The sequence below is a fragment of the Nicotiana sylvestris genome, chromosome 12 (genome assembly GCF_000393655.2).
Source record: "Nicotiana sylvestris chromosome 12, ASM39365v2, whole genome shotgun sequence".
Classification (NCBI taxonomy): domain Eukaryota; kingdom Viridiplantae; phylum Streptophyta; class Magnoliopsida; order Solanales; family Solanaceae; genus Nicotiana; species Nicotiana sylvestris.
Genome location: NC_091068.1, coordinates 105,196,246 through 105,218,186, shown reverse-complemented (window position 1 = coordinate 105,218,186; position 21,941 = coordinate 105,196,246).

Sequence of the window (21,941 nt, the reverse complement as noted above, 5' to 3'; positions counted from 1 at the left end):
AATTGCTGCTCAGAAGCGCTTTTCAAACTAATTAGTCAAACACAAACTGCTTCTCACCAAAATTACTTTTGAGAAAAACACTTTTAAAAAAAGCACTTCTCAACGTAAGCTGATTTTTGCAGCTTGACAAAACGGGCTATTACACTTCTTAGTTACTATTCATAAACTTTTATTTAACACTAGTTTTTTGGAATTTTTACATTCCTATGCCACATAGGAAACTTTATTACCCTCAATGTTTAAGGTTTGACTTAATTACACTTAGTATACCAAATTATCAATTCTATACCATAGTGTATTTTAACCTAAAAAGCTAGCATCCTTACCTTGAGCAGTTTTTGTTAACATATTAAAATATGTCACCTAATTGAGTCCAACTCACAAATTTTTTTATGATACAGATTGTTTGAAAATATGCATAAAATCATAATCATTTAAAACCAACGGCGAGTAAATTTTTGCACTTAACATGGTTTTAGGAATAAATGGCGAGCAACTTGTTGGTACTAGTCAAATTACACAAAGCGTGTGAAAAACTTTAATTTTGTCAGTTAACAAAAGCTGAATTCAATTAAATTTTGCTATCTATCTAATACAGATTGTCAAGCATATTTGGATCGTGCAAATATGTTAAATTAAATTAACATGCATTCACCTGCCGCTAGCATTCAAATATATTCTGCCTGTTGACACAAAAGCATAAATCTAACCTGCTAGTGTGTGGGATTGCGGTTCGATTGTAGCTTGTAGCTTAATTGGTATTTTCGACATTGGTACAATTTCTCATCCAATTGTAGCTTAATTGGTATGTTCGACATAATTGCATTTTTTGCAGAAGATTTGTAGAAGTTTTAGTCGTTTTTGATTTGTGAAAACAGAAAACAAAGCATCTACAATCAGAATACAAATAATCTACAATTTATCTACAAAATATCTACAAACTGGGTACATTGAATTTTAATATCCCAATTCCCATTCAATTGTAGCTTAATTGGTATTTTCGGCATAGTTGCATTTTTTGCAGAAGATTTTGTAGAAGTTTTAGTCGTTTTTTATTTGTGAAAACAGAAAACAAAGCATCTGCAATTAGAATACAAATCATCTACAATTTATCTACAAAATATCTACAAACTGGGTACATTGAATTTTTATATCTCAATTCTCATTCAATTGTAGCATAATTGTGATTTTTGACATATTTGCGTTTTTTCAGAAGATTTGTAGAAGTTTTAGCCGTTTTTTATTTGTGAAAACAGAAAATAAAGTATCTACAATCAGAATACAAATAATACAATTTATCTACAACTTTTGCAATATGTCTTCTTCTTCTTCTTCTTCTTCTTCTTCTTCTTCTTCTTCTTCTTCTTCTTCTTCTTCTTCTTCTTCTTCTTCACCAATCTGAAATTCAGTCAAAACCAAGTCTAATCTTCACCAAAACTCCTCAAAATTGAGATATAAACTCCAAACCATATTCCCAATTATTTTCAACAACGCCCAATCCAAACAAATAATGATTTTTGAAAACCCAAATTTGAATTCAAAACTTCAAGCTTTTTAATGGCTGTCAATAGTGGAAAATATCTGGAAGAATATTTACTTCCATAATTGTAGCGTGCCTAAATAGGAATATCTGGAAGAATATTTAGTTCCAGATTTGTAGCACGTCTAATTTGGAAGGAATCAGCTCCTAATAATTGGCAATGATCAGCAATTCTTTAATATTTTGCTTATCCGTCTCTCAATTTGTATTTTTAATGGAGATGCTAAGTGAGTTCCTGTGCAAAGAAAGGAGTGGCAAGGTCTTAATAAACTTGTTCAACTACTGTGTAGGTTGTAGGATATGATTTCAATGAGAAGAGATTTAAGCATCTGCATTGGTCTGCAATTGGATTCCCAGAAACAATATTCTTTTATTCACGGACATCATCTTCCCAAACTTCAAGCAAAGTAGCTTTAAAAGGAGAAGCGCTGGTGAGAACACAATTTCAAGAAGAACCTTAAATATATACCATTCATAATTGGTATTTAATTAATGGTGTATATTTTATAGAATAACTGTGAACATGACGGATAAATATGAAACTATGTACATTTTTAGTAATAAGGTTTCATATATGGTATATGAAGGAAAAAGTCTCTAGTTTTTTCCTCTCAAGACCAACCAAACGAGTACTCCCTAGCTCTGTCTTATTTTAGTTGCGGCTTTAGCGCTTTTCACCTCCATTAAGAAAAATAATAGATACAAAAGTATAAATTTTTAAATTATCCTTATTAAATGCTTTTTGAGAATCAACTACTACTTCTTTAATATTAAGAGTATAACTGAAAACAATTGATAAAATTAGTCTTGAAATACTAAAGTGATAATTATTTTGGGACAAATTATTTAGCTAAAACGATAATTAAAATGGGATGGAGGGAGTATAATTCTACGTTTTATATTATATATGGTCAATATCTCCTTTCTTAAATGATTAACAAGCCATAAGTTAAAGTTAAGAAAGCTTACTTAAGAAAGTTGTTAGAATTAGTGTCTTTGTTGATGGAATCAAGGATATTCTTCTGTCTTCATCTCTCCCTTCTTAGCCAAGCAATTGACCATTTCAAACAATTAATCTTAGAATATTTATAATGTCGACAACTCACTAACTTTAGAATAATCTTCATTCGTTTCACAATGATATATAATTATCGAAATATATAGTACAGTTACTTTCGTCCGATATTGAAACTGTTTCCGTAGTATGATAACCCTTTTAAGTTTTTTAAATAGCCAATAGGAAAATGTTTAAATCTAGAATTTTACATGAGAATGCTTTCCTATAAATTCTGGCCGAATCCTTGTACAAAAGAAACTCATAATTTGCCTTATGACGTTACCACTTACGTACCTGAATCTTCTTCAAAATGGCTCACTTTAAGTTGGTAGTTTAGATAAATGAAACAAAAAGTAATATTCTTGTAGAGTTTACTACGTAAAACTAGCATTTAAAATTGACACTTAGCACGATATAATTATCTAAATAAGTTTTTTTAATTAGCATGCAGCTCACATGTAAACCCTCCAAGGGCGCGTCTATTGTTGTTTTATCCAGTTGTATAGTGCTACTTGTTCGTTCAATATTTCTTCATTAGTTAATTAATTGTCCTCTCTTTAATTTGTTAAATTTATAAAGAATATTTATAAGAAAGTTTATGGTAATTATAACAACTTTCCCTTAGTTTAGCTTCTCCTTGAAATCCTACTTTCAACAACATTTCAGTGTTTCGCATCGTCAACAATATTTTAATTTATTGCATATTTGGCTATATTTTTATTTTTTTTTGAAATTATGGTTGTTAGTTAGACCAACATATTTGAAAAAAATTAATTCCTCTGTACAATTTACATGGCATATCTTTTTAAAATAATTTAACTTAAACTTCTTATTTGTCCTAAATGAGAAGTTTTTATACGCACATAAATATTATGACATATTTAGAACTAATTTTTTTTAAATCTAATAGTCACACAAATGTCATTTGACATTATACTGATTAACGAGACGCGAGGCGGTATTAACGAGAGGTTAGAGATTTGGAGGCAGACCCTAGAATCTAAAGATTTCAAGTTGAGCAGGACTAAGACAAAATACTTGGAGTGCAAGTTCAGTGGTGCAATTCGGGTAGTGGATGAATGGAAAAATCGACGAGGATGTTACACATCGTATTGGGGCGGGGTGGATGAAATAGAGGCTCGCTTCTGGTGTTTTGTGTGATAAGAATGTGCCACCAAAACTTAAATATAAGTTTTATAGAGCGGTGGTCAGATCGACTATGATGTATGGGGCGGAATGTTAGCCAGTCAAGAACTCCCATGTACATAAGGTGAAGGTAGTTGAAATGGGGATGTTGAGATGGATGTGTGAGCATATCAGGTTAGATAGAATTAGAAATGAAGTTATTCGGGACAAGATGGGTGTGGTCCATGTGAAGGACAAAATGCGAGAGGCAAAACTTATATGGTTCGGGCATGTGATAAGAAGAGGCACAGATGTTCCGATGAGGAGGTGCGAGAGGTTGGCCTTGGAGGGTCTGAGGAGAGGTAGAGGCAGGCCAAAAAAATATAGGGGGGAGATGATTAGGCAGGATATGGCCTTGCTCCAGCTTACTAAGGACATGACCATGGATAGGAAGAGATGGAGGTTAAGAATAAAGGTAAAGGTTAGGATAGGTAGCTGAGCGTTCTGTTTGCGTATTGTTGTATCCCTTGACTTCTGTTATTAGTTGTTGTTGCTTTCGTTTCGGAATAGATATTCTCATATAGTACCTCTTTTATGTTTAACCTTATGAGAGAAGAAGGAACGACTGCTTGTAGTTTGTTATATTCCCTCCGTTTCAAATTAGACGAGATACTTTCCTTTTTAGTCTGTTTCATAATAAATGACACATTTCTAAATTTCGAAATAATTCAACTTTAAATTCTTCATTTTACTAATTTTACCCTTAGTGAGAAGTTTTTATAACCACACAAATATCATGGTCCCACAACTTTAACCCCTTAAAATTTTAAAATCACAAGTTTCAAAAGTATTTTTTTTCTTAAACTTCGTGCCGAGTCAATATTGGGGCTTTAAGTATATTAAATGCTTAAAAGAGGATGAATGGGAAATAGAGGGAAATGAAATAGAGTTGAGAAGAAGGCAAGCCTCGCGCCGCCGCCGTCGTCGCTCGCTCGCTCGGCTCGGATTCGGCTTTGGGATTCGGCTTCGGATTTGAATTTGGATTCGGTCAAATAATCGATTGATAGATTAATTTTTTGGACCAAATTTGTTTGTTAATAGTAAATATTAACAGAAATGTTATTAAATATCCGTTTTAATAACAAAATATTAATATTAAATCCAACAATATTAATATTAAAATCCAACCATTTTATGTTTTTGTAACAGAAAATTAACTACCCTCTTCAATTTTCCCTCTTTATTGTTGAGTCAATAGCCATTTATGTTATGGCCGTTTTGTATAAACAGTCATTCTGAAGAGTTGCACCTCTTCAGATTTCAGCCCAATTTTAGCTATAAATACAAGTCTATATTCTCTCAGAATTTCCATACGATTTTCTGAGTTTCTCCTACTTCTTCTGCATTGTTTTAACTTCAAAGAAAGCAACAGTAAGTGTGATTTGCTACCAAACTTTGTGTTCGCTGAAACACTGGGGTTTGAAGTAGCACTACACCAGTGTGTAATTTGTTCTATCTTGAGAGAAAATAATCCACAACCTTGGGTACTAAGAGGGTATTAAATTCCTTAAGGAAACACTGTGAATTTAGTGGGCTCGGATTAATTTTTGTTTTGTTTATATTTCTGTTTGTGTTGTTTTATCTTTTCTAGAATTACTTTACTAATACAAATTACTAACAAGCTTAAGGAATTTAATTTTGTATTTTGTATTTGTGTTATATTCACTGGTTTGGAGTTTAAAACCTTTGTGGTTTACTACTCCGTTGGAGATTAAAATATACGTGATTTTAACATTTGTTTGTGTCATTCTTTTACATAAATGACTAATGATAACGAAAACTAGGCTGTTCCAATAGTGACTGCCAATGCATCAATAAGCCGAACACCGGCGGAGAAACCCGAAAAATTTTCCGGGTTAGATTTCAAGCGGTGGCAGCATAAGACGTTCTTCTACTTAACTACTTTAAGTCTGCAAAAGTTCATCAAGGAAGATGTTCCTGTTCTGCTCGATGAAACTCTAGAGAATGAACGTTTTCTCGTGATTGAGGCGTGGAAGCATTTTGATTTTCTGTGCAAGAATTATGTTCTTAGCGGACTGGAGGACGATTTGTATAATGTCTACAGTGGCATGGAGGCGTCAAAAGAATTGTGGACTGCGCTTGAATAGAAATACAAAACTGAAGATGTCGGGTTAAAGAAATTCGTTGCCGCCAAGTTTTGGACTACGTAATGATAGATAGTAAGTCTGTTATTATCCAAGTCCAGGAATTGCAAGTGATTATTCACGATCTCTTTGCTGAAGGTATAAATCAAATTAATACTGATGTTGAAAGTAGTAATCTTAGTATTTTTATTAACAGAATTTTCATTGAAGGTCTTGTCATCAATGAAGCATTCCAAGTAGCAGCGATGATTGAGAAGTTGCCTCCTTTGTGAAAGGACTTCAAAAACTACTTGAAACACAGACGCAAAGAGATGTCCCTTGAAGATCTCATTGTTCGGTTGAGAATCGAATGGGACAACAAAGCTTCTAAAAGAGAGGCCGTGGAAACTCAACAATAATGGGAGCAAATATTATTGAGGATACTTCTCAAAATAAGAGAAAGAGGAAGTAGGCTTCTATACCGAAAAGCAACCCAAGCAAGAAGTGATTCAACGGAAATTGCTACAACTGTGGGAAAGCTGGGCACAAATCTACGGAGTGCCGTGCTCTGAAGAAAGACAATAAGAAGGGTCAAGCAAACATGGTTGAAAAGCATGAAGATGTTGATGACTTGTGTGCTATGCTTTTTGAATGCAACTTGGTGGGAAATCCTAAGGAGTGGTGGATTGATTCTGGAGACACTCACCATGTTTGTGCTGTTAGGAAAGTGTGACGACCCAAAGGGTCATCACCGGTCTCTAATTGAATTCTATGTCTCCGAGGCCTTGAAAATCTCATTTAGGTTTGCCTTGATTTGCGTGCGTAGTTCGAGCGCGTAGCCGGAAAGCTTAAACATGAAATTCTGTGAAAAATGATAAGTTTTGATATTAAAATAAATAAATTTGGCTTCGGTCAACATTTTGGGTAAACGGACCCGGACCCGTAATTTGATAGTCTCAGAAGGTCCGTAGAAAAATATGGGACTTGGGCGTATGCTCGGAATCGGATTCCGAGGTCCCAAGCCCGAGAAATGAATTTTTGAGTGAAATTGTTTTCTTGAAATAATTAAGGAAATTGGAAATGAAATTTGATTAGAAGACTATGGCATCGGGCCCGTATTTTGATTCCGGCGCCCGATACAAGTCTTATATATGTTTTGAATCACTCCTGTAAAGTTTGGTTAAAAACGGACGTCGTTTGACATGATCCGGACCCTAATCGGGAAATTGATGTTTAAAAGGAAATCTGAGAAAAATTCATTGATTTTGAGGATTAATTCAATGTTCATGATGTTATATTGATGATTTGATCACACGAATATGTTCGTAGAGTGTTTTTGAGGTAGTGTGCATACTTGGGTTAGAGCTTCGAGGGCTCGGATGAGTTCCGAGTAGGTTCCGGGATGTTGTAGGCTTAAAAGACCAGATGTTGCAGGTTCAGGAAAATATTGCAGGCCTCTTGTCACGACCCAAACTGAAGGGCCATGACTAGCACCCGACCACACTTGCCGAGCACCAACGTACATTTCATCTAACCTTCATTATTATCTTTTAAGGCTAAAGAGATCAATATAAATGGTAGACCTAGATCATGGACAACCAGCAATAAAATATGACGGCATGAACATACATAGCAGGGGATGACCAGACAATCAAGAAACTACATATAAGGTATGAGCTACCACGCTACTATGAAAGACTATACAACAAAAACTAGCCGACAAGGCATACCAAACTATACATGAGCCGACACTTGTCTATGAGCCTCTAAAAGAACATAAGTGTTGCAACATAGCCGGAACAGGGCCCCGACATACCCATAATGTCTATAACAAAAATTGCATACCAAGACCAAGGCAAGTCTGGAGAAGGGATCTCGCCAATCACCGCTGAACTGGACAGTCTACTGTGGTGGGGGAGCTGCACCTGCCTGTCTATCAGGACCTGCAGCACGACATGCAACGTCCACAAATAAAAGGACGTCAGTACGAATAAAGTACTGAGTATGTAAGGCAAGGAACCATAAATACGATCAGTAATGTAAGCAAGGATAAAGAATATACCACCTGTAACATCTTAGTACCTCTGAGGGCTACTTACATGAAATGCATGATACATATGTATAAATACATAAACCTTTAAAGCATTCGCCTCTGTGGGCATCATCATCATCATATCGTACCCGGCCATAATAGGCTCGGTAGAATCGTACCCGGCCACGTGGAGCTCGGTAAAACCCAACTGATCAGTGGTTGCACAATAGGTGCCGTACCCGGCCAACTATAGCGTGGCTCGGTAGAGTAAAATAGATACATATATATAATGCATGCTCGACTCATGGAATCACATTCTAAACCTTTCGGAGTGACGTAAGGTCGGTATCCTCTATACACGTTATTAGGACTAACTCTTCACTATGAACCTTATAAGATTTAGGAAGTACGAACAACATTGATAACATAAGAATAAGAGAAGTAACATTAACATCAATCGTTCCATAAGAGGGAAAACAATGTAAGTACTGCTAGCTTCTAAGAGTAGAGTATCTTGGAAGCTCGTTCATTACATTATGTACAATCGGAGTCGTGCAAAAGAAGGAAAGGGATAGCCTCACATACCTTGTATATACTTCCCCAATCTCAAGCTATGCAATTGTCAAAACTCCTTAGTCTACAATAAGAGAAACGATACTATCGTTATCATTTAAGCGTCATAACTATTATGTATCGACCACAACCTATTTTACGATGAAACGGACAGCACCTCCCCTATATATATGACCTCACACCATTCAAAATAGTCACCAAACAGCCCAAACAACATCAATAATAAACATATTGAGCCTCCCAATATAGTCCACACACAGCCTAATCACTCCATACATACGACGACCACCATAGTCGTGTCAAACAATCTGGAAATGTTACGAATAACTATCAGCCCATAAACCTACATATATATGGTGTTTCTCCACATCCTTCCTCCTCTAAAACTCCACAAGATAGTAGTAAAATACGCAGCCCAACAACAACGCAAAACAGTCCACAAAACAATAACACTACTACCAAACCTTTCGATATATATCTCACAAGTTCTAGCTTCAATGGCTTAGCCGCAACTTGGATAATCTTAAATACATATAGAGTAAGAGGTTCCTTACCTTTATACAGAAAGAACAACTCCAATTTGACCTTAAATTTCCAAGAAATATCCCTCCAATGCTGCCACAACAACAAAAAAATGAAACTAGCGATCAATTAGTGTTTTTCGGCACTAGAATCACTTTAGAAGGCTTGAAATCACCTAGGATTGATATTAAGAACATTAGGGAGTATTTACAGAACATATACCCTTTAAAACAACCTCCCACACGAGCTGGAACGACACAAAAATGAGCAACAACAAGAAGAACAAGAGACTTACTAGCGCCACGGAATTCCCGACACTTGATTTGTGTTGTTTGCCCTTTTTGGGTCTTGAATCTTGAGAGAACCTTGAGAGGATGTTCCTAGGGTTATAAGGTCTGAAAATAGTGAAAAGCAATGACTAAAAACGGGTTGTAGTCATCCTATATAGGTCCAAATATCTTAAACCGACTTAGTGGGCCCCATAGAGAGGTGATTGGCGCAGTCTCGTGAAAACGCGAATATCTCTCTACTCCGAGATCGTATCGATGAACGGTTTAATGCGTTGGAAACTAAACTCATAGATCTTTAATTTTGTGGGTAGATCACCCCTTAATTCCTTGTAAATTATGAGAAACGATTAGAAACATTTGACCTAATGTTTAAGTAAAATTATGAACCTAAGTTGCGACAACTTTTGTCGACTTTTGTTTCATAACTCGTTTGACTTCAAGACTTATGATACGGATATTATATGATTAAAATACCTTAATAAATGACCTCTTGAGTGTATTAAGCACCGCTAGATTACCTGAAAATACGAGTTACAACATCCTTGATTCGTTTAACTTCTAATACTGGTTAATCACCCTTATACACTCTTGTATCACTTAAGACCAATAAGATTGACTTCTTATCATCTCAAAGATAATTCCTTCTTGGATTTATGTTAACTAATATATGTCATGAACTAACACATGTGGATATGGGTTGTAACACCCTCCCCCCTTAGGAACATTCGTCCTCGAATGTAAGGGTTTATGGGGAGTTTAAATCATCGTGGATTCCAATGGAAATTTCCGATCAATTTTCCCCTATAAAATGGTCACTAGCAAAACTTGCAAGTAATTAAGCCCAACATATGGTTTCACAAGTCTACACAAAGCATTATGCGTATTTACATTATCTACATATCATCATTTTGTATTAAGGAGGAGTATTCTCAAATTATTGCTTACCTCATAGAGCCGTTTCTTCTTCCAATGTATCCTGTCTTCCACCAGCATCCTTGTTATCTTCATTCTGGAATAAGTAAGGGTATTTTGACTTCATCTCCTTTTCTGCTTCCCATGTCATTTCTTCCATATTTTTGTTCCTCCACAATACTTTGACGGAAGCTACATCTTTTGTTCTCAGCTTGCGGACTTGCCGATCTAATATCGCCACTGGCACTTCTTCATATGATAGGTCCTCTGTAACTTGTACATCTTTGATAGGGATGACTCGAGAAGGGTCTCCAATACATTTTCTCAACATAGATACATGGAATACCGGGTGGACAAATTCCAATTCGGATGGCAATTCTAACTCATAAGCAACCTGTCCAATCCGTCGAAGAATTTTATACGGCCCGATATACCTTGGACTCAGCTTACCTTTCTTCCCAAAACGCATAATACCCTTCATTGGTGAGATCCTCAGGAAAACCCAATCACCAACCTCAAACTCTAGATCACGACGTCGGACATCAGAATAAGATTTTTGCCTGCTTTGTGCCGTCCTCAATCGCTCCTGTATCACTTTCACCTTCTCAATAGCTTGGTGAATCAAATCTGGCCCATATAATTCTGTTTCACCGACTTCGAACCATCCAACTGGTGATCTACATCTCCTCCCGTATAGTGCCTCGTATGGGGCCATTTTAATACTGGAATGGTAGCTATTGTTATAGGCGAATTCTATGAGTGGAAGATGATCATCCCAATTCCCCTTAAAATCTAGAACACATGCTCGTAGCATATCTTCCAGTGTCTGAATGGTACGTTCAGCCTGTCCGTCAGTCTGCGGATGAAATGCAGTGCTGAGATTTACCTGTGTGCCTAAACCCTTCTGGAAAGACCTCCAAAAGTTAGCCGTAAATTGAGCTCCTCGATCTGATATAATAGATATGGGCACACCATGAAGCCTAACAATCTCCTTGATATACAACTTTGCATAATCTTCAGCCGCGTAAGTTGTCTTCACTGGCAGAAAATGGGCACATTTTGTAAGTCGATCAATTATCACCCAGATGGAGTCAAACTTATGATAAGAGCGAGGTAATCCAATAATGAAGTCCATATTAATCACCTCCCACTTCCAGGTCGGAATCTCTATATTTTGAAGCAATCCACCGGGTTTCTGATGTTCTATCTTTACTTGTTGACAATTGGGACACTGGGCTACAAATTCTGCAATAGACTTCTTCATATTATCCCACCAATACTGCTCCTTGACATCATGATACATCTTTGTCGAGCCGGGATGGATGGAATATCGGGATTGATGAATCTCATTCATAATCTTCTCTCGCAACCCTGCCACATTAGGCACACACAATCGGCTCTGGTATCTCAGTGCCCCATCTTTTCCGATCCCAAAAGCCATACTTTTACACTGTTGAATGCTTTCTCTTAATCGTACTAAGATAGGATCTTCATATTGTCGTGCTTTTACCTCGGCTACCAAAGATGATTCTGATGTATTCTGTACAGTAACACCTCCATCATCAGAGTCTAACAATCTGAATTCTCATATTGGCTAGCTGATGAAGCTCTTTAATCAACCCCCATCTACCTGCCTCAATATGTACTAAGCTTCCCATTGATTTACGGCTGAGAGCATCTGCCACAACATTGGCTTTACCAGGATGATACAATATCTCGACGTCTTAGTCTTTCAATAATTCAAGCCACCTACGCTGCCTCAAATTCAACTCTTTCTGCTTGAAGATGTATTGTAAACTCTTGTGATCTGTGTAGATGTCAACATGGACGCCGTATAAGTAGTACCGCCATATCTTCAAAGCATATATTACTGCAGCCAATTCCAAATCATGGGTTGGATAATTCTTTTCATGCTTCTTCAATTGTCTTGATGCATAAGCAATCACATTCCCACGCTGCATCAATACGCACCCTAAACCTATACCTGAGGCATCACAATATACCACATAACCTTCTGTTCCTTCAGGAAGAGTGAGCACTGGTGCAGATGTCAATCGATTCTTCAGCTCCTGAAAACTACGTTCACAAGTGTCAGACCACTGGAATTTGGTAGCTTTTTGTGTTAACTTAGTCAATGGTGATGATATAGAGGAAAATCCTTCTACAAACCGCCTATAATATCCTGCTAGCCCTAGGAAGCTGCGGACTTCTGATGGTGTTGTAGGTCTCGGCCAATTCTTTACTGCATCGATCTTCTGAGTGTCGACACTAATACCCTCATCAGATATCACATGGCCAAGGAATGCTACTGAGTTCAGCCAGAATTCACATTTGGAGAGCTTAGCATATAACTTACGATCCTGAAGCGTCTGTAATACTATCCGCAAGTGGCCCGCATGTTCCACCTCCGAACGAGAATACACTAGAATGTCATCAATGAATACAATCACGAACACATCAAGATAGGGCCTGAATATAGTATTCATGAGATCCATAAAAGCTGCTGGGGCATTTGTTAGCCCGAACGACATCACCAAGAACTCAAAGTGCCCATATCTTGTCCGGAAGGCCGTCTTTGGAATATCCTTCTCCCTAACCCTCACTTGATGATACCCTGAACGTAAATCAATCTTAGAGAAATACTTGGCACCCTGGAGTTGGTCAAACAGGTCATCAATTCTTGGAAGTGGATACTTGTTCTTTATAGTAGACTTATTCAACTGTCGATAGTCGATACACATCCGTAACGACCCGTCTTTCTTCCGCACGAATAGGACTGGTGCACCCCAAGGTGAAGTGCTAGGCCTAATAAAGCCCTTATCCAGCAAGTCCTTCAACTGCACCTTCAACTCTCGCAACTCTGCCGGGGCCATTCTGTATGGAGGAATAGAGATCGGTTGAGTGTCAGGCAACACATCAATGCTAAACTCAATCTCCCTTTCAGGAGGAAGGCCTGGGAGTTCATCTGGGAAAACATCTGGGAATTCGTTAACCACAGGGATTGATTGTAAAGTAGGCGGTTTCGCCTCCGCATCCCTAACGCGAACGAGATGATAAATGTAACCTTTTGAGATCATTTTCCTTGCCTTAAGATAGGAAATAAACCTACCTTTCGGTGTAGCAATGTTCCCTTTCCATTCAATGACGGGTTCACCCGGAAATTGGAACCTAACCATCTTCGTACGACAGTCAACATTTGCATAGCATGAGGCCAACCAGTCCATTCCCATTATCACATCAAAATCAACCATTTCTAACTCAAATAAATTTGCCGAGGTTTGACGACTACAAATCATCACAGTGCAACCTCTATATACCCTTCTAGCAATCACAGAATCTCCTATCGGAGTAGATACCGCGAGGGGTTTACTTATCAATTCAGGTTCAATGCCAAACTTATTAGCCACAAAGGGTGTAACATATGATAATGTAGATCCCGGATCAATCAACGCATATACATCATAAGAAAACACAGATATAATACCTGTAACAACATCTGGAGACGACTCGAGATCCTGTCGACCTACTAGAGCATAGGTTCGATTTTGAGCACCACTCGAACTCGGCACTGCACCTCTACCCCTACCACGACCTGTCGACTGCTGAAAACCCCGTGCTGGAGGTCGAACTGATGAGGAAGAACCAGACACAGATCCAGTCGGCTGAGCCATACCATCACCTCCTCTATTAGGACAATCCCGCATCATATGGCCAGGCTGCCCGCACGAATAGCATGCATCAGAACCTCGACGACACAGTCCAAAGTGGGCCTTGCCGCACTGATCACAATGTGGTGTTGGGGGTCTCATCTGACTAGTATCCCTGTGATGTTGCGAGCCAGATGCCCGCGAACTCTGACCTTGGACCAGAATAGGATCGATCATATCGAGGCCTCTGAAACTGTGGAGGAGCACTAGCTACAGGTGGCGCCGAACTCCTCGAAAACTGTGGCCTGATGCGGCCTCTGAAGTCATCAGAATACCCTGCAAATCTCGCCCTCTTATGCTGGCCTCTATCCTGCTCCCTAACTGCCCTCTGCTGGCGCTTACGATCCTCTAGGGTCTGGGCATAAGCTTGAATACGGGAAATATCCATGCCCTCCACCAAGGAGGCTGTCGTACACTCATTTATTAGATGTGGTCCCAACCCATTCACGAACATATGCACCCTATCACTCATCTCGGCCACCATATGGGGAGCATACCTTGCCAAAGAATCAAACTGCATACTGTACTCTCGCACACTCATATTACCTTGTCTAAGGTTCAAGAACTTATCAGCTCTAGCTCGTCGTATCTCAACTGGCAAGTAGTGACGAAGAAAGGCCTCAGAAAATTCCTTCCACACAGCTGGAGGAGGGTTCGGACCCCTGGATCTCTCCCAACTATCATACCAGAGAACTTGCTAAATCCCGTAGCCGATAAGAAGCCAACTCTACTGCCTCTGTATCACTAACATGCATAACCCGAAGTGTACGATGAACCTGGTCAATAAAAGTCTGTGGGTCCTCCTTGGGGTCTGATCCGGTAAACACTGGAGGGTCTAAATTAATAAAATCACGAACTCTTGTACTAACTGGTTTCTCAGCAGCACCTGTATTCTGCCTCTGAGCCTGAGCAGCTACCAAGCTAGTCAATAACTGCAAAGCACTCCGCATATCCTGGTCTGGAGTGCCAGACGGAGGAACTGGAGGCGCTGGGTGCCTTCTAATATCCTCTGGAGGAGATGGAGTAGATGAGGTATGAGAGGGCATCTCACTTTGAGCCTCACTTTGTCCTGCTCTGACTTGGGGCACCTGACTGGTACCCTCTCCCGCTGCTGTATCAAGCCGTCTACTAATCGTTTGCTTCCTAGTCGAAGGCATCACTGAAAAAAACAAGGTGAATATTAGAGACAAACACTTACGACTCAACTCTACGCACGATCTAGATTCAGGAAGAAGGTAACAACCCTAGATGTCATGTAGCCTCCTGATTATAAATGTGGCGCGCTACACATCCATAATCAAGACTCTACTAGACACGGCTCATAGACAACCCCTAGGACAGACTTGCTCTGATACCAAGTTTGTCACGACCCAAACTGAAGGGCCATGACTAGCACCCGACCACACTTGCCGAGCACCAACGTACATTTCATCTAACCTTCATTATTATCTTTTAAGGCTAAAGAGATCAATATAAATGGTAGACCTAGATCATGGACAACCAGCAATAAAATATGACGGCATGAACATACATAGCAGGGGATGACCAGACAATCAAGAAACTACATATAAGGTATGAGCTACCACGCTACTATGAAAGACTATACAACAAAAACTAGCCGACAAGGCATACCAAACTATACATGAGCCGACACTTGTCTATGAGCCTCTAAAAGAACATAAGTGTTGCAACATAGCCGGAACAGGGCCCCGACATACCCATAATGTCTATAACAAAAATTGCATACCAAGACCAAGGCAAGTCCGGAGAAGGGATCTCGCCAATCACCGCTGAACTGGACAGTCTACTGTGGTGGGGGAGCTGCACCTGCCTGTCTATCAGGACCTGCAGCACGACATGCAGCGTCCACAAATAAAAGGACGTCAGTACGAATAAAGTACTGAGTATGTAAGGCAAGGAACCATAAATACGATCAGTAATGTAAGCAAGGATAAAGAATATACCACCTGTAACATCTTAGTACCTCTGAGGGCTACTTACATGAAATGCATGATACATATGTATAAATACATAAACCTTTAAAGCATTCGCCTCTGTGGGCATCATCATCATCATATCGTACCCGGCCATAATAGGCTCGGTAGAATCGTACCCGGCCACGTGGAGCTCGGTAAAACCCAACTGATCAGTGGTTGCACAATAGGTGCCGTACCCGGCCAACTATAGCGTGGCTCGGTAGAGTAAAATAGATACATATATATAATGCATGCTCGACTCATGGAATCACATTCTAAACCTTCGGAGTGACGTAAGGCTGGTATCCTTTGTACACGTTATTAGGACTAACTCTTCACTATGAACCTTATAAGATTTAGGAAGTACGAACAACATTGATAACATAAGAATAAGAGAAGTAACATTAACATCAATCGTTCCATAAGAGGGAAAACAATGTAAGTACTGCTAGCTTCTAAGAGTAGAGTATCTTGGAAGCTCGTTCATTACATTATGTACAATCGGAGTCGTGCAAAAGAAGGAAAGGGATAGCCTCACATACCTTGTATATACTTCCCCAATCTCAAGCTATGCAATTGTCAAAACTCCTTAGTCTACAATAAGAGAAACGATACTATCGTTATCATTTAAGCGTCATAACTATTATGTATCGACCACAACCTATTTTACGATGAAACGGACAGCACCTCCCCTATATATATGACCTCACACCATTCAAAATAGTCACCAAACAGCCCAAACAACATCAATAATAAACATATTGAGCCTCCCAATATAGTCCACACACAGCCTAATCACTCCATACATACGACGACCACCATAGTCGTGTCAAACAATCTGGAAATGTTACGAATAACTATCAGCCCATAAACCTACATATATATGGTGTTTCTCCACACCCTTCCTCCTCCAAAACTCCACAAGATAGTAGTAAAATACGCAGCCCAACAACAACGCAAAACAGTCCACAAAACAATAACACTACTACCAAACCTTTCGATATATATCTCACAAGTTCTAGCTTCAATGGCTTAGCCGCAACTTGGATAATCTTAAATACATATAGAGTAAGAGGTTCCTTACCTTTATACAGAAAGAACAACTCCAATTTGACCTTAAATTTCCAAGAAATATCCCTCCAATGCTGCCACAACAACAAAAAAATGAAACTAGCGATCAATTAGTGTTTTTCGGCACTAGAATCACTTTAGAAGGCTTGAAATCACCTAGGATTGATATTAAGAACATTAGGGAGTATTTACAGAACATATACCCTTTAAAACAACCTCCCACACGAGCTGGAACGACACAAAAATGAGCAACAACAAGAAGAACAAGAGACTTACTAGCGCCACGGAATTCCCGACACTTGATTTGTGTTGTTTGCCCTTTTTTGGGTCTTGAATCTTGAGAGAACCTTGAGAGGATGTTCCTAGGGTTCTAAGGTCTGAAAATAGTGAAAAGAAATGACTAAAAACGGGTTGTAGTCATCCTATATAGGTCCAAATATCTTAAACCGACTTAGTGGGCCCCATAGAGAGGTGCTTGGCGCAGTCTCGCGAAAACGCGAATATCTCTCTACTCCGAGATCGTATCGATGAACGGTTTAATGCGTTGGAAACTAGACTCATAGATCTTTAATTTTGTGGGTAGATCACCCCGTAATTCCTTGTAAATTATGAGAAAAGATTAGAAACATTTGACCTAATGTTTAAGTAAAATTATGAACCTAAGTTGCGACAACTTTTGTCGACTTTTGTTTCATAACTCGTTTGACTTAAAGACTTATGATACGAATATTATATGATTAAAATACCTTAATAAATGACCTCTTGAGTGTATTAAGCACCGCTAGATTACCTGAAAATTCGAGTTACAACATCCTTGATTCGTTTAACTTCTAATACTGGTTTATCACCCTTATACACTCTTGTATCACTTAAGACCAATAAGATTGACTTCTTATCATCTCAAAGATAATTCCTTCTTGGATTTATGTTAACTAATATATGTCATGAACTAACACATATGGATATGGGTTGTAACACCTCTGAACCCTCTAGCGCGGCCCGCGAGGAATCGCGTGCGGCCGCGGAGGGGACAGCGCGGCCGCGGTCGCCTTTGCGCGGTCCGCGTGGGGCAAAGATCCGCAGGTCTTCAGGAGGGGCCAGCGCGGCCGCGATCGGCTTAGCGCGGTCCGCGGTGGGGGCTTCAGAGGGGTATAAGTTCACGTGAATTTCAGTTATTTTTACACTTTTCAAAACCCCAAAACATAAGAGGCGATTTTCTAAATAACTTTTCTTCTCCAAAATGATTGGTAAGTGATTTCTAACTCATTTTCTTCACTCCTTAACATCTTTTAACAAGATTTCAACTTAAAATCAAAGATTTTCATGGGGGGAAATGGGTGTTTAGGGTAGAACCTAGGTGTTTCTAAAAATTGGGGATTTGGACCTCAATTTGGGGTCCGATTTCAAAACAAATTATACATTTGGATTCATGGGGGAATGGGTAAATGGGTTATGGTCCGAACCTCGGGTTTTGACCACATGGGACCGGGGATGATTTTGACTTTTTGAGTAAAACCTTGGGAAAACTCATTTTCATGCATTGAGATTGATTCATTTAGCACTTATTGATGTAATTAATAACTTGTGACTAGATTCGAGCGGATTGATGGTGGAATCAAGGGGTAAGGCTATAATTGAGGCTTGAGTGATGTTCAAAGCTTCGAGGTAAGTGTTTGGTCTAACCTTAGCTTGAGGGATTAAGAGTTGAGTCTTATTTGCTACGTGTTAATTGTCGAGTACGACGTATAGGCATGGTGACGAGTATCTATACGTCGGTATCTAGTATGACCGTGAGTCCTTATATTATGGATATTCTGATTTTGTTGTATCTTCCATGCCTTAATGATGATTTTCTATATATTGTAACAAGCATGTGAAAGAAATTTTGATCCCTGCACTTCGAGGAGTGTTGGCTCAAGTTATAATACGAATTATGAAAGTGTACGAGATGATTGAACCCCTATGGAGCGTTGGCTCAGGTGGTAAAGTGAGATGAGAAGTGAAAGTGAAAGAAAGAGAAAGAATTGCTCCCTTGCCGGGAGGTTTGTTGTTTTGTTGATTATCTCTCTTGCTGGGAAGCTGAGAATATTGATATTGTTCCCTTTCTGCGATTTAACTACTTAATTGTATTCCCTTGCCAGGATTTCTACCATTATTTGTCTACTCCCTTGCCCCTTTATTTGTGATTATTGTTTGGGTGGGGAAGAGTGTTAAAGCACGAAGAGTGATGTCGTGCATTGTTTGCTATTGTGAGGAAGAGTGTTAAAGCACGAAGGGTGATGTCGTGCATTATTTTCTATTGTGAGGAAAGTGTGTAAAGCACGAAGGGTGATGTCGTGCCGCATGATGTACCATTCCGTGCCAATTTTATTGATTATATGGTGAGGAAAGAGACTAAAAGAACGAAGGGTGATGCCGTGCATTTGTTGATTTCTAATTCCTTGTTGACATCCGAGATATGTTGTTTCTTTCATTACTTGTTGTTATTTGATTTACTTCGAGGTTATCGATTCCCTTACCCTTTTTGCCTTGTGATTGTTGTTTGGGTGAGGAAGAGCGTAAAACACGAAGGGTGATACCGTGTATTGTTTTGGTGAGAATGAGAGTAAAAGCACGAAGGGTGATGCCGTGCAAATTGTTGACTTTTAATTCTTGTTAACATTCGAGCCTTGCTGTTTCTTCTGTTATTGAGGATTTCTATTTGAAACTGTTACCTCCCCACAACACGTTTCCCCCTCCCACATTGACTGGTTATTTCTCGCTGTATATATATATATATATATATATATATATATATATATATATATATATATATATATATATATATATATATATATGTATGTATATGAACTGCACAAGTTTATTTGGAGTCTGGTCCTAGCCTCGTCACTACTTCGCCGAGGTTAGGTTGGACACTTACCAGCACATGGGGTAAGTTGTGATGATACTACACTCTGTACTCTTTTGCACAGATCCAGGTCTTGGACAGCAGCAGTAGCGCGGGGGCCAGCCTTCAGTCCAGTGAGACACTGAGGTAGCCTTGCAGGCGTTCGCAGGCCCGGCGTCTTCTCTATCTTTTATTCCAGTCTGTTATCTCCTATATTTCGAGACAAACAACTTATATTTTTTTTCTCTTTCAAACAATTTTATTTAGTACTCTTAGAAGTTTGTGAGTAATGTGACACTAGTTCTTGGGTAAAGGCATATGTTGATTCTCGCATTATTGTTTCGTGTTCTTTAATTTAAGTCTTCCGCATAATTATTTAAATTCTGTTGCTTTCATGTTGTCACTGATAATTGTTAAAAGAAGAAACTGTTAATGAAGTAAGCAGTTAAGGATTAGCTTGCCTAGCTCGCATTAGTAGGCGCCATCACGACTCCCGAGGGTGGGAAATCCGGGTGTGACAGGAAGCCTTTGCAACATATGCTCCTATTGGACCCGAAGAGACTCTTTTTATCGGAAATGCTGCAACCGCCAAGATTGAAGGATGTGGGAAGATCTTTCTGAAGATGACTTCTGGCAAGGTGGTGACTTTGAAAAACTGTGAGCACCTAATTTTTGATAATATTTAATTTTTTATCACTTCATGTAAATATTTTAGGGGTTTTAACCGACAATTTTTAGCTTTGTTACACTTTTTATTATAGGGTAAAAATACAAAATTTAAAAGGTGAATTATTACTATTAATATTATTTTATTTTTATTTTTATATTAAAATAATAAAAAAATTCCGAAAAAATATTAATTTTTTTTAAATTTTCAGGAGTGATTTAAAAAATAATAAAAAGGGAAGTATTGAATAAAAAAAATAAAAGTAAAAGTAGGTGGAATTCTCTTTTAAAAAGTAAAAGAAAGTAGAAAATTAAAAAAATAAAAGTAAAGTTTTGTGGAAATTTTAAAAAAATAAAAAGTAAAAGAAAGTTGGAATTAAAAAACAAATATAAAGGTATCTGAAAATTAAAAAAATTTAAAGTAAAAGAAAGTAGCATTTTTAAAAGAAAAGCAAAAGAAAGTGGATTGTTTTTTTAAGAAAAGTTAAATAAGTGAAATTCTCTTTTAAAAACTAAAAAAAAGTGGGATTTTAAATAAGATAAAAGTAATTAAAGTTGGAATTTACAAAATAAAAGTAAAGAAAGGTGGGATTTGTTTTTATAAAAAAAATAAAAGCAATTTGTAAGTGGGATTTCTTTTAATTCAAAAATAATAAAATATTTTTTTAAAAAAAAACTGAAAAATCTCGAAAATTTTGCTATAAATATAAGAGAAAATTTGAGAAGAAAGAAAAAAAAAGAGAGGGGGAGTAGAGAAATTTAGGTTGAAAATTTTCATTAAATTTTTCTTTCAATATTTCGGGCCTTGAATCTTGGGTTTGAAGAAGAGTTGATAGAGATTTTGTTGTTGCTGCTGTATTGACTCTACAACTTTCAGATTTTATTCATTTGAATTCACTCTCTTGTAGGTATGTAATTCAAGCTCTTGAGTTAAAAAAATGTCGGAGCATCTTTATTGAAGCATAAGCAAATTGATTTGGTTCTTTTGATAAAGTTTCTTTCGTATTTAATCTGTTCGAATGAATGATGTTTCTTTGATTGAGAGAAATGATATTTGCAAATGTTAATGTTATTTTAGTATGTTCATGACTCTGTCTCGTTTTTTTTTCTTTCTTTTTTTTTTACTTTTTTTTTATTTTTCTTGGCTCATGACTTTTAACCAGCAGGTATTGTTTTGTTTATATTTAGATTTCAATCTCATGTAGTACCATGTTCATATTTCGAAATTTAAAGAAGTATGTGAAGTTGAACAATTTATCAACATTAAGATGTAAAAAAAAATAGATTGCGTTAGTGGGAGGATCTTATCTTCAGTTTATGTTATTGGCTGCATATTTTCTTAAATTAACCATGTGAAGATTCAACTTCCTCTGCTTCAAAATGGTACTGTAGAAGTTATAGTGGTGATACTACAACTTTCTCTTTAGCATAGTGTTAAA